Source organism: Pistacia vera, unplaced genomic scaffold, assembly GCF_008641045.1.
Source record: "Pistacia vera cultivar Batoury unplaced genomic scaffold, PisVer_v2 Contig52, whole genome shotgun sequence".
NCBI classification, from domain to species: domain Eukaryota; kingdom Viridiplantae; phylum Streptophyta; class Magnoliopsida; order Sapindales; family Anacardiaceae; genus Pistacia; species Pistacia vera.
In genome coordinates this window covers 1,639,536-1,654,756 of record NW_022196357.1, presented here as the reverse complement: position 1 = coordinate 1,654,756, position 15,221 = coordinate 1,639,536, and the positions used below count along the sequence as shown (strand labels likewise).

The window sequence follows — 15,221 nt, the reverse complement described above, 5'->3', positions numbered from 1 at the left end:
AGGAAGAGGGATGAGGTGGAGAGAGAATAGAGGAGAAAAAGTACGGAGCGAAAACTGAAGAAGAAGTAGAGAAGGTGGTGGTGGGAGAGAAGAGAAAGAAAGCAGAGAATGAGACAGAGGATATGTTGGCGACTTCGAAAGACGAAGGTTTCGATGATGAGAATAAGCTCTTGAGGACTGTTTTTTGTTGGGAATTTTGCCTTTGAAGGTCAAGAAGAAAAATGCTTTGCAGGAGTTTAGTAAATTTGGGGAAGTTGGGTCGATAAGGATCGCTCGTGGCCAATCTTAGATGTGAGTGTAATGTGGTATAATTCAAGTCGTTCTGGTTTTGTGATGAAGATTTAGAATGCTTGTGCTTTGTGTTTTCATTGTTTGGCTAAGGATGTGCTTTTGTGCTTGTTTGGTTAGACTAAACACCAAGGAAGGGAGCGTACACAAAGAAAATCATGAAAGCTTTCAATCCACTGTCAGTGTTCAAACCAAAAGTTTAAATCAGCGATGAAAGGCTGTACTGCTCAGAACCACATCGGTGCCGTCCAACCTCCAGTTCACTAGTTCACTCAAAGTCTCTATTCACTCAAGACTCTAGCTCCGGAGGTTTCCGGTGAAAGCATCGGTGAGTTCTCCTCGAGTTTTCCCTGAATTGGAGATGAATACGAAGAATCAGCAGATCCGACGAGCTCTGGCGCCAACCGACGTCGCCAGCTCGGACGTTTACACGAAGATGAGCGGAGGCGGAACTTGGTTCGCATCGTCGAGAATTCCGGAGGAGGATGTTAACGGAGTTGGAAATGATCGTGTAGATTACTCTGGAAACTGGCCAAACAGTGGCGGTAAAAACGGCGGTGATAAGAGAAAATGGGCGATCATTACCGGGTATTTAGTGAAGTCAACCATACGGATTCTCTGATTCTTCGAAACTACGGAAAGTTCTCTCCCTGTATATAAATTTTTCTGTTAATTTTGTGTGATTAATTAAGTAAAAGTTGTAATAATGAATGAATGTGCAGGACGGTGGTTGGCATCGTATCACGATTTATGTGGAATCAAGGAGGGAGACGACGAAGAGGAGAAGGATCAATAACAAAGCTCAATGTCAGCGCCATTGGTTCAGCTTTCAATCTACTGGATACGTTATGAAAAATATCAAATATGTAATATTAATTAATGGTACTAACTTTGATAACCGGAGGAATAATAATCTGTTATAATTGTTATGTGCACCGACAAACTAAAAAAGATTGAAGAGTATATATGAGAGAAAGAGTGCATTGAGCGGATAAATTATTTGTATTATATTTTCCAAAATATTGTGTACACCTTCATATCTTGGAATTTGTTTTAGCAGCAATATTGGTAGAATTTGCATGTTTTGCCTTTGAGGTTTCTCCAAATCCAGGACCTGACAAGAATTGAGTCCTGCAGATGTAAAAATCTTTTAAATCTACTCATTAAATCCTGTGAAATAAAATATAATATAACAGAAGCATGAATATAGAGAACTGACTTGTAGCTAAACTACAGATGTGGTAAGTTTAGGACGTTGCAAATCCTGGAGTCCACTGAGCCTCGTCTTTCGTTAGGCATTAATTTTGTTTCAGTCAATGAAGAAAAATCCACTGAGCTATCTTTCTCTATACAGTATTCTTTCTCAGTTGCCAAAGCAAATGGCTGAGGCACTGTAGCCTTTGACTTGAGATTCGATATTTTGAACCTTGATCAATTTCTTGCTCAGTCCTTTTGGTTTCCTTCAACTCTCCAGCAGCTTGCTGTGCCGCATTATTGTTAAGTACAGAACAATTTTCTCATCTTCATCGACTTTCAGATGATCAGCTCTTTCCTTTTCAGCTGCCTCCTGCTGCTTGTTGGTGGGGTTTTCGTTTTGCTCTTCAAGAACAATTTGTTTAATTTCTTCTTTTTGCGGAATCTCTTCCATAATCTCTACCTAATTTTTAAACAAAGGGAAAAAATTAAGCAGAATATGACTCAACCCTACTCATGATAAGAATAAGATGAAAGAACTCACCTTAATTAGGGAATCCTAGTTGGCTCTTCCTTCTTTCTTCTTCTTAATGAATGCAATCTATGGCACTGAAACTTGATACTAACAGTATTTAGGTAAGGATGCGTCAACTGGTGACGAAAGCATGCAGCAGTAGTAATAAATCACTCTTTAATAAGGGAAGAGGTCCAAAATTGGTGCAAATGGTTGCCTCAGGCAGTATATCCACAATTTTCTAAATCTGGAAAGCAGCATATTGCCTTGCGTGCATAGCTGCATCCAAAATTTTTATCGTAGTATATGTGTCTTGATTTGTTGGAAGCGGCAATACTATTCATAATCAAATTTTTATGTTAAAATGAATTTAATTGTAATGGTTCATGTAGATGCTCATCCAATTTTCCGCTTGATCCGTCTTATGCATCAATTAAATTTCAACTCACAGAGGGGATCCAGTGTTGAAGCGTTCGGGTAATTTAGACATCCTCATATGAGATGGGAAAGGGCATGCTTGTCTTATTTAAACAAGGGTATGATGACGTTGTTTTTTACTTTTTACTCCCCAGTTTACAATTAATTTACTTCGAAATTTTACTCGTCCACCTGCATTATTATTTATTTATTTTTAACTCAAGATTTTGATATTTAAGTCTCTCTATTTCTTTTTCTTATTTATGTTCAGTTTGTTATCTTTTACAGTACCCATAGAGATTGTGATTGCTTTTTAGCAATGCTTCTCATAGATGTGCTTTGTCCACATTGTATTATTTTATAGTTACACAAAATTTAAATTGGTATGCCGTGCCCAACATTCTGACGTTGTTTTACCATACGTGAGAATTGAGGAGGGTCGTGTCAGTAATGGATACTTCTTTGTATAATTATCTTGTTTTCCTAGGCATCGGAACTATTTCTGTTGTTTCAGAATTTGGGGCCTGTGATTTTCACATATTGCGCAAATCCTTGAAGCATGAATCTGTTATGAAAGCTCTGGCCGAAGATAATCTGGGATGCATTGAATTCTTAGCTTAGGGAAATTTTGGGGAGAACATATATCGGACTCAGCAAGAGCAAACCTTGGCATTAGGAGATGAAATTTGGAGAAAACATTTTCTTTTTGAACAACGCTGGCAGTCTAACTTAATTCATTACTGTAATTGTGTTTATACATTGGCAAACAGATTGGTCTTAAGGGCTCTATTCTATTATCTTTTACTTGAAGATTGGGCGGCAAGTTGGTGAAAATTAATTTGACCATTTAGGGCAGAATCGGGGTCAATAATGTTACATATACACTAGTAGACTTTTTGTACCGGTTTTGTATTATCATAACCTCTAGCAGTTCTTTTGCCATCATGTAAAAGATGTATACTATCATTAAACATCTATATGATGGTTTTACAATTTACTAAGTTGTAGTTTTAATTTGCAGGGCTGCAAAATTGGTTGTTAAGAAGCGTAACTTAAAGCTTCGAGATAGGGAACTGCTTTCTCATGCTGGGCGGAATTCCACCCCATCTAAGAGAATGAATGTAGCATCTGCAGTTTAACCCACTTCAAAGAAATTTGCATTGGTTCAAGGATTCCAGGCAGTGCGATCAATCGAATTCAAAGCCTACTTTGTCAACGAGGGTTTGCCTGCTAGCAAACCTGGTACACAAAGAAAGTCCATTTAGGGAGCAGTGGATCGGGTCATGATGAAAACAGAAGTTCAGAAAGGAGAGAAGGCAAAAATACATCAGGAGAAAAGACCGGCGGGTTGCTCTGAGGAAGGCAAGGGCAAATGCTTCAAAGGTGTGTTTGCTCTGACAAGTAGGGGACAAGCGCAAGCTGGACAGCCGGGACTCCAGACGGTTCTCAGAGGAAGAAAAGCCAGAGATTTAGTTAGGGTAGGGGCAGATAAGAGGTTAAAGTGGACATGAGTAAGATACAGGCCATTAGCTCTATGCTGAGGATTTTATAATGTACCTGTTATGGTGATACCATGCTGATGATGAAGTCAAACACACGGTGGGAGTTGCAAGATTTTGGCCGCACGGTTTGAAATGCTACTGTACATAAAGAAGTTGTTTTTGGTCACTGTTTAAGAAATATTTCAGTGATGTGTTTAGGTGTGAATTAGGTTGATAAAATATGTATTTTGATATGTCTGTACGTGCATTAGTTGGTGTGTTTAGTTTAAATTTTAATTTGCAGCTTTGTGGAACAGTGGCGTGTGCTTTGTATAAATCTACCCCTGTTTTTTGAATGTAAAAATAGAGAAAATTTCAGTTCAGATTTTCTCTCTCTACAACTCTCTCTCACGTCAGTTTTTGGTCCTCTTTTCTTAGTATACTCCAGCTCTAAAAACCCAGTACCCAATTTTTGTATCATAGATATTTATCATCGTAGGCAAGTGTAATGACAATTATGTTCGTCTTTTCATTTATATCATCATCTAATTCCTTGGTGTCAAGACAACTACTTCTAGCTACATTGTTTTGGTAAGTGTACTACTGCTCTGTTACTCTCGAGGACAATTTTTTTTTCAAAAATCTGTAATTCTTAGTTTTAAGGACATGAAAAAGAATATTCAAACATATATAATTGCTTGCTGTTCTACCACACAAACTTATAAAGATGATAATATAAAATTCCCTATTTATGCAAAAGACTTGTAGATTAACTTTTCTTGCACTCTCCCACGAAAGCTTCAATTCCATGTTTACAACTCTTCAAGTCTGAAAAATAAAATGATAATAATTTCAGAAAAAAAAAAAAAAAAAAAATTTATACTTGTGGTTAAAATTTAAATACCTTAATCGGCGCATCTAAATTTCTAAAATAACTAAAAGTACTTTATAAACTGAGAAATATTCCTTATGAACGATCAACAAAGCTAATGGTGATCCCAGATGCCCAGAAAAAAGTCAACTAAATTCTTAGGGTTTACATTTAGCAGTTGATCAGAGTTAGTCATTTTCTTTGATCAGAGTAAGTTGTTCTTAAGGTTTTAGTCTATGAGTAAATAATACTGAAAAATTATAGAGCCAAATTGATATTTTTCAGCATGATATTAGAAAACCATTTAGATTGTTTATTTGTTAGTAATATTTGAATATAACAAGTTACCTTGTAATGAGGTGCAAACACTTCTTGGCGTCTTGCACTATGGATTCTTCTTCCTGGCGTCTTCTGTTCAAGCTTCTCACATTGGTGGTCCCATCTCTTTCCACCATCCTTATAAGCCATTCTGGTTCCTCGTTGTGAATACATATTCCATAGACAAACCAATCACCAACCCATTCCATAACCCTCATAGCGATTTTCCAATCAAACCAACCTGGATCATTGTCATCTTCAAAATATGTTGATGGGTTTATTGGCTTATCACTGCTACATTCTTTCGACATTGGAAATCCACACAATCCCAAGTTTCCAATGATGAATCATTTGAAATGTTTTAAACTGAGATCCTTTAGGTATAGGTCCCCAATGATGTAGTGAAGATTTACACCCTGCAAGAGATGTCAAACTTGCCAACTGTTTGGGAATCTCTCCACAAGCCTATTTGAGACAGATCCAATGATTCAGTTTTGTCAAATTTCCCAATGATGATGGAATATGACCACTAAGGTTGTTGTTAGAAAAGTTAAGAAGTTCAAGTGAGTTGAACTTTCCAACTATTTCTGGAATCGATCCTCGGAATTGGTTGTTTAACAAATCCATGGCTGCTAAATGGATAGAATTCTCTCAATTTCCAGTAACTCCTTTAACCACCAAAACAATTGAATAATACTCAAAGTGTTCCTCCCCAATTCCATGGATTCCTCTTAAATATTCAACTTCAGGACTACCTTTATCTCCACGCATCATAGCTTCAGATTTTTCAAAATACTTATGGCAAAGACGTAAATTGATTGTGAGAGAGATCAAGTATTTGTAACTTAGTGAAGGGAAATCTTCTGTGTTGAATATCAATGGCCATGAAATTTATTACTTTTAGACACAAACTTGCAATTTTGGAAGACTTCCTAACCAATGAGAAATGTATCATTATCATGTTATCCCAACATCTAAAACTTCAATCATTACATTAACCAAAGAGGTTGGTAACGATCCATTCAATCGATTGCCATTAAGATAAGATATTCAAAGGACAATCTAGAAGAAGGGATGTGACCATGGAAGTTATTTGTTCGCAGGTCCAAGAACTGAGCATATCATAGTTTTTTAGACATTGCGAATTGTTCCAGTGAAGCTGTTATTAGACAAGTCAAGATGTTGAATAGAGCTCAAATTGCAAAAGGTCGGGATTCTCCGGTCAATTTGTTGCTTAAACTGAAAAGTACCCCATAGTGGTGGAAACATAAGTGATCCTTTACAAGTTGGATTGAAGGTTCAGAACTGCAGGTTTGTCATCAATGAAATGCTCAACTTAGAATTGCTAGAGAGCTCAGATATAACATTTTTGCAATCTATAGATCTCCTGTACGAAACTTGACCAACAATACGGTTATTTGAAGGTCTAAATTACAAACTTTTCAGTTTCTAAGAAAATAGGGAATTCATTAGGTTGCAAGAGAAACAAAATACCGAGCTTGGGAAGATAAAGTCAACCATATCACTTTTTATGACAGAAGGTCATATACGAAAGGTCTCATAAATGAGATTTTTGACTTTGAAAACTTCTCTAACTTCACAATGCCACTCAATTTATTCGATGAAAGGTTGAGATCAGTAAGTTTGCTTGTTCAAAGATGGAATTTGAAACTGGACCTGAGAGTTTGTTGTTGCTAGATTAAGGACCCAAAGATGATTTTTGTCGTTAAATTAAAAGATGCCTACCTGTGGAATGTGGCCCTCGAATTGATTTCAGATAATCCAATCTGAAAGTTGAATTGTATGAATGCTGATGGAGCAAATAACCAGTGAAATTTTCCACAGCTATCCAACAATAACTTGCTAGGTTACCAAAAACATCCGGAAACTCGCCTGAAAACTGTTCATAGAAAGATCTAAATGATTAGTTGCCAAGGTTTGATAACAATCCAGACTTGACCAGAAAAATTATGGAACCCAAATTCAAAAAGGATTCCCGTAAGGTTCCAAAGTGATGTTGGAAGTGATCCTATACTGGCAGTCGAGAAAGTCAGTTCATTCAAGATATTAGATTACCAATTGTGTCGTACAAATTCCTGAAAAGTGTTGAAGAGAGATCCAAAACTTGAGGGGACTACTCCAGTTTTATTTGGTAAACGACCAAAGATCCTCATTTCCTGATAACTAGCTCCTGGAGGAAAGGAAGGTGGAAAATATCATTTGGGAACTCGCCCTGTAGCGAACAATCATCAAGCCTGATGATCAATGAAGAAGATGGTTTGCCAAGAATATAGCTTAACTGAAAGACATTCACATCATTCAGATGAGATATCTTAATTCTGTTAGTTTTTGCAACAGTTACGAAATCCATGTTGGCTCAATTTTAGTTCTCCAATTCATATATAAACAGATCAATGAAGTCAGTTAAGACGGGTGAAGATTTGAGTGGGACTAGGCCATAGAATGGATGAAGAAAGATTGAGATGTGTCAATTTCGTGAACTCCCCAAAATTGGAAGAGATTTTGGACCCTCTGAATCATTACAAGCTAAATTACTTTGGAATGGTGAAGCAAGAAGAGACTGCTTTAGAGTGAATAGAACCAACAAGCCTAGACCAAGATTGAGGCCAATCACATGACCTGTGAACCTATCACAAGTGATTCATCCCATGACACAATCATTGCTCTTATTCCAGTTTCTTCCTAGGATAAGAATTAGAGAGGGAATTCCTCCACATATAGAAGCAAGCTATCAACTGAAATTGAGTTCTTGAAATGGAGTAACGCGGACTTCTTTAGGAGGGCAAAGTTTTGCATGAGTAAAAGAGATAGCTTGAAATGGAGAACAATAAGACGAGGCAGGAATTAGACAGTGCCATATAACCCCCACATCCTTTCTCTCTTACAGAAAACCGAAGAAAGAAAGATGCATATGACTGTTGAGAGAAATGAAAATAGAGATGATATCTTTGCCCATAAGTCTATTTTAATATATTCAAAAATTTAGTCCCATCAAGTCTTGGTCTTGTAGAGCAGTGAGCACGGCTAGTTGAAACTCTGGTCATGTAGAGCAGTGAGCACGGCTAGTTGTAAGCAGTGAGCACGGCACGGCTAGTTGTAAGTCTTGGTCTTGTAGAGCAGTGAGCACGGCTAGTTGTAAGTCTTGGTCCAAAGCCTGCCAGTAGGTTCCAAACATCATATAAAGCAATTAATTTGATAAGATGAATCACAATGTCCAAGAACAATCAAGACGGAAAGCAATGCCTCTCTGGAAGCAATAGTGGAGAAGGAAAAGTTGGCAAGACCAAACTACAAGCACCATTTTTAGACTTAACTTTTCCCCACCAACCATCACTACGTGATGGGATGGTAAAAGCAAAGGTTATACGAGTTTTTGAGTTTGAATTCTTTCGGATGTTAATAGGGATGATCATTAAAAAGTTTTATCTAGTCATTTATTTTAGGGTCTTAAGTAATTAGTTGAACGCACGCAAGCTGGCTCAGATATCCACATCACAACCAAAAAAGAAAAAATTTCACCCAATAATGGGTTAATTATACTTTCTCACCACAAACTTTTAAATATCATTTTACTATCCAAATTTATTTATTTTCGATTTCAGCATCGTTGTGACCTCGCATCACCACCATTCTTCCCTGATCATTACTCATCAAAACCTCTAAACCCTACTCTCATTGACCTCGCCAATCGCAGACAATCGGCAATTAGGATTTGTCCAACTGTCCCTCCCAAGTCAAATTTCAATCAATCACAACCATCAAATTCAACCTTCTACCACCAAAGACTCATCGATCTCTCCTCTTCAAAGCCCCACATCCTGACCAGTTTTCTCTTTATCTGTTGTCGAATATAATTTATATTATAAATGATGTTTTAGAAGTCCGTGTATAGAGAGTGTCATTAAACCTATTTGGTGAGAAAAGTCGTTAACTCTTAATTTATATATATAGTCTCGGGAATAGTCTTAACAAAGGTGATTATGAATAGAAAGAGAAATGAAGCAGTATAAAAATACATTGACCCCCAACTTTAAATCAACACAAATTTTTCGACAACCTTTAGTACGTATCGTTTTAGATTCTGAATCAAAGCGATTACAACTAAGATTCTCCAGCCTAAAGTGGGCAAAGGTCTGCTCTTGATTAAACTTTTATAAAAATTGAATATTTTCACTGTAATTTATCCAAAGTAAATTTCACAATCCAACTATTTTTTTAGAAAATTTTATTATCATAAATTTTTGCTTATTGTTTTATTCCCATTTCTAATGTTCATATCAGATTTTTTTATTTTTTATTGTTCTATTAATTTTAATTTGACAAATCTTTCATCTTCTCAGCTGTTAATTTTGTGAATTAATTATTACAAAAGAAAATGGAAATCTTTTATCTTTTATTCCTTTGAAGTCACTTTGTTGGTTGTAAACTCCATAATTATTAATTCAAATAGAGCTGCACCCCCAAAACTGATTATATGCTTTATGCATGCCGTTTCCCTAAATTGCATATGTTTAAGAACATAATTTCATTGACAAATGAAATGAGAATCCATTTAACTTAATAAGAAGTTGATTAAATATGCTTAATGTTATCAAAATGCAAGAAGCAAGAAAACAGCCAGGCTCATGTAATGCTGAATTTTAAGAGTCTCTTTACAGGAAACAGAAGAAAACAACAGATGATATGTACAGCAGTGAGGGCTGGTAGCTGTAAGTCTTGGTCACCGAAGTCTACACGTAGATTCCAAACATCATTTATATGTGAGAACTTCCAGGAACATTCAAAATGGAAGGAAAGCAATACATTACTTTTGGCAACATCTCTTTTCATATCTTTTTCATAGTGAGTCAATGGTATTCCCCATTTTAAAGTAGCCGCGGATATCCCACCACAATTGACTAGACTAATATAAAATTGACTGTAACAGTGTGTTCAATAAGGCTGATTTTTTGTTAATTGGAGATTAATTTGTTTAGTCTAACTGTTCTACCACCAATCAATCAAGCCAATTAACTCTGACTCAGCTCTTCTGTCAGAAGAATATGTTTTTCACCATGGCTTCTAATTTGAAGTTAAACCATAGCCAAGTGCAGAAAACACAACACTGTACAGATAATGTCTTCTAAAATAAATTTTGTACCACTGATATACAACTGCTTAGAGGTTGAAGCCTGTTTCCAACCTTTCAACTGAAATTATACAATACTCAAACCTCCCTCCTACACCCTTTACTCGCCTTAACCAACACACTAACAAGAGCAAATACTAATCGTCGCATAGATTTCATGTAAGGCCTAATACACCTTCTCCAGTCATCATCTTCAGTGTCTGCAGCATTAGCGATGAATTCTACAAGCGGAAGACGGCGGCTGCAACTTGATTTATTTGAAGCTAAATCTGTACAGAAACAAGTGAAACACATTTGCTGTGGAGAGAAGGCCCATCCTATGTACACCAAGCATCCCCTAGCAGAATACTATGATTTGCTCTTGCTTACTATTGTTGGGGTAATGGAGACAACGCCGATAAGAAAAGCGTTGCCATGGATTTGAAATCATAAAGATCCCCCAGAGACTGCAACTCTCCAAGAGCAATTCCAGCCTGTACCGCAAAACCAGGTGACTCAGTCACAAGTGATAAATCTTAATATAATTCAAAAATATGTAAAAAAATTTTAGGTAGCTTCATGCTAACCTTCCCCAGTATCCCAACATATCATACAGTGGATCACAATTCTGATATATTGAGCACATTTGTAGAGCAACCCAACCAAACAAGGCAGATCAAAAAACCTTTTGACATCCATGAAATCAAAGAGAGAAAGAAAAAGAACCAATTACCAAATTAATTCTCGTTTTCCAATCTACTTTCTCTCCACGAGAATAAACTTCCTACACGATTTAGATGAAAACACAAATTTCTTCGCAAGAAATCACTCTTCAAGAGGATCCAAGACAGTCTTACTTCTCCCACTTTATGCAAGTTCTTTGACATGCGAATGTTATGACAACTTTCTAATAACAATGTCTTGTCTCTCTCTATATAAAGTAATAATATTTTCCTCACCTATGTTCAATATACAATTATAACAGTCAAATTTGGATAGTTAGGTTTAGAGACCAGAAAGCTTTTGCAAGTTACTCATAGATAACACGTAAGTTCAGACTTCAGAGCTATTAATCAATAACTTCCTGACTCACGTACCTTGACAGTTACATAAGCAGCGGGAATGAGTCCAATAACAGTAGCCAGGAAAATATATGATATGGCACATCACATTATTGCGAAGCAACATTAATAATGTGTTAGGCAAAGTTGGGGTCAGTCTCAGGAAAGCATGTAGTTCAACAACCTCTCTTCTTCTAGCTACCTGAAGTAAAAACAAAAAATTTATTCCACCTTTTCGGTTGATATAAACAAAGCCCACTTTGAGTAGAGATTCACCTGATCTTGGAAGAAAACCAGCTTGTCAGGCCATAATGTAAAGACAAGAGGTCGCCCAATCAATTTTGACAAAAATAGCAAAAGAAGCACCGCAGTAGCAGTGAACCCAACCAGCTACACCCTTGATGACACCAAAAAGGGATCCGCGAGCAGTGACATAAAAACAGTCCCGGAATCATGAAAGTTTGCATGAAAATGTAGACCACACAGTAGCCCCCAGGACCTGTACAGTATAGTCACTTTGTAGTTCTCAGGTGATCTCTGCAAATAAACATCACGAAATACGGTCAGTATATAGCAGGAAATAAGTACATCATATAATCGAAACAAAAACTATTACAATGTAAAACACAGCAAAGACCACCAGGTTGAAAGAAATTAGCCATACTGTTCATTCCAAAACCAAGACCCAAAAGGAAACAACAATACTTTTTGCACAGATAAGAAATTTAGCCTCAACCAAACACTCCCCAACCCATGTTAACAGGCTAGAATGAAGACTCCTTGTATGACTAGAAAGCTTTACCACAAAACTACAGAGTATCTACAATAGTTCCCCTCTCTCCAGTACGATTAAAAATGAATGAGAAGCTGCATATGCAAATTCCAAAATACACCAATGTATAGTATCAGCTGACAATAAGACTTCTGAGAATAATAAGGATTTGAAGCCCAACAATTCAAAAAGCCAGTTTCGTTAGATCAGCACCTCTGCCCCTCCCGTTAATGGTACATAAAATAATATAATGTCCAATTAAACTCAGTCAAATTTCCACAGTCACTAATCACACTTCCAAAGAAATAGCAAATCATCAGCATTCTTCAATCGGCCCAATGCCTGTTAGTTTTTTTATCCCACTATTTCTCTCCTGGTAATTCTTGGACCATTTTCAGGTCTCCCTTAGTTACTTCACAGAAGAAAACGAGCTTTGGAATACCTGAACAAAACTTAATTTCCCTTAGCAAAGCATCTGTAATTATTTTTTCTCCACCCCTCCAGATTGGTTTCCAACAAGCATTTAACGTTTCCGGTAAGTCTATCACTAAATTCTTTCTAAGAACACATGCAAGCGGGAAATCATTCTAAAAATAAGATCCTTATTTCCTAGCACAGATCAATATGGAAAACCATGTCCATTAATTATTTACTTCAAATACACAATTTCCTGAACCAGTAATCCTACACTCTACAATTAAAAGCTTCATTGGCTTTCAAAATGAAGATCTCACAAGGCAATTTCTTTTAATTACACCTGAAATTAACCCTTTGTCGGAAAAATACAATAGCCAAATCAAACACAACTCTGCTTTTGCTTTATACCCCAAAAGAGAATGTACTGACAATGGATAAACAATCGCACACAAAACAAAATACCCAAACACCCATTTGCCTAAAATGAACTTATTCCCAAAAAAAAATTACATTTCCTAGAAAAACCCAACAAAAACAAAACTTAACCATCAAAAAATTCACCTTTTAATTGTCAGAAACAAGCAGACCAGACCCTCATTAAAACCCAGAAAAGATGTACGATACCTGAGGATTTGAAGGTCCTCAGGCTTCTGGGAGCTTGAGGAAGCTGTAATCAGATGCGGGCATAGTCAGATAACCAGCAACCGCCCCCACGAAACCCATCACTACCATTGAAGCCAACGCCACGTCCCAAATGCTTAAGGAAACTTGTTAATCGATTTCACATCCCCATTACTCTCTTCAATCTTCCCCATCTCTTCTCTCTCTTTCTTCTTCCCTTAACCTTGTTTTCACAATATATATAATGTAAAAGAAAAAAGAAAAAAAAAAAAAAAGGAAAGCAACCTAAAAAGAGCTTGATTTTTTATCCTCTCCTTATACTTTCCTTGTGGGTCACTTCCCTTATTCTAATAGCTGTATATTGTTGGGTTTTTCCCTATTTCTCTTCCCTTCTTCCCTTCCTCTTATCCTATGAAGAAGAGAAAAGAAAAGAGAAAGAAAGAGAACAAAGGATATTCGGAAAGTATATAAAATTCAATTCGCAAAGCTACTCTACAAGATTCAGGGTTTATTTATGGGCACTCAGCCTCTGCGTCTACGGTACACACTCTTTGCTCCAACCCAACAAGACATTGATTGGTGTGGCGTCTTCTTCTTCTTCTTTTCACTTTTGTTTTTTCCCTTTTTTCTTCTTTAATTTACAATATAAATCATATTTAATCTTATAAATACAGTATATATATTCAAGCATAGTTAAATAAATTGTGTCTAGGTGCATGATAACCATTTATTATATTATTATTATTACTACGGTTAAATTATTGTTATATTTTGAATTTATTTTATGTTTTCATTTTATGGTTAATAATATGTTAATAACCATTTTATGTTAGAAATGATTTTGTGTTGACGTTAGATTTATACGATTTTGCAAATATAATTTCAACTTTATTAAACTTAATAACCCATTAAAAACCTTTTAATTTTTACATTTAAAAAAATAAACCATTTATGAAAAGCATTTGTATTTAAATACTAATAAAATAAAAAACTAATTTACATAAATATAAAGAAAAAGAATGACACGTAGTGGAAGAGCACAAAAACAAGAGGCTATAATTGCAGCACGGTAAGCGAGGCATGTGCTTACCCTCGTATCGCTCGACACTCCACATTTTTACACGAATCACCAAAATACCCTTTTGTTTGTCTTTCTTCTCGCTTGGGGATTGTGATATTTTACTTTTTCACCTTAAATTTATATTCCTTCTCATGCTTACCTCTATACATCAATCACGAGATATTGACACAGCCAGGCCGCCGCGAGAAAGTAATATTTTTTAGTCGTGTCCGAATTCCGAAAGCAAATAATATTACGAATCTTTTAATTTGATAAAAAGATTTTTTAGGATCTGCTGAAGTTTTTTGTTTGCTAGTTTTGGAAGGTTTTTAGTTAGGTTGGTCTGAATTGTTTCAAAATTATTATTTGTTAGAAATTTTATGTACTAATTTTAACTAGTTTAAAATCCCTCTGAATTAGTATAGTATATTTTTAGGAGTTTATAAAATATTTCAATTCAGAGTATTTTGATTCGTTTTAAAATTTTTATTTCACAAATACCGTATCCACTACAAACTATTCCAATTATATTCAAAAAGAATTTAACTATATTATGTACGTCTTTAACCATATTAAATATAAAATCATTTTAGCAGTCATAAAAAAATTATAAAATCATATTTCTATATAGTTTCTTGAAGAAGTGGAGTTACTTTTTTTCAATCATTCCGGATACTAAATAACGAGAAGGGATAGGACTTTATCACATTTAGTTAAAAATACTAACAAAATAGAAAACAAATGAAGAACTTTTACCTTATAATTGAAAAAACAAAACTCTCAAATACTGGTTGTAGTTAACGTATTTTTATGGGCATATATATAATTTTCATTTTAAAAACTGTCAAAACCGTTGAAAATGAACTCCCAATCACAAGTTAAGTGTTTTAAAAACTCTGACTAAAGACCTCTCAAACCGCTACGATGATTTTGTTTAAAACTGTTTTAGTGATTTACTCTCAAATTGCTAACATGAAACTCCTAAATGGACTTTTTAGGAATCTTAACATCCTATTAGAGGAGTACTATATAATACGAATATTGGAAAGAAATATTTCTTCTAATTAAAGTTTGAACCA

At 35.6% G+C, this 15,221-nt stretch overlaps 1 pseudogene; it reads right to left on the bottom strand.

The window, feature by feature from the left end:
* Positions 1-10,580: 10,580 nt before the first annotated feature.
* Positions 10,581-14,197, bottom strand: LOC116106646 (annotated as a pseudogene).
* Between the last annotated feature and the right edge of the window lie 1,024 nt (positions 14,198-15,221).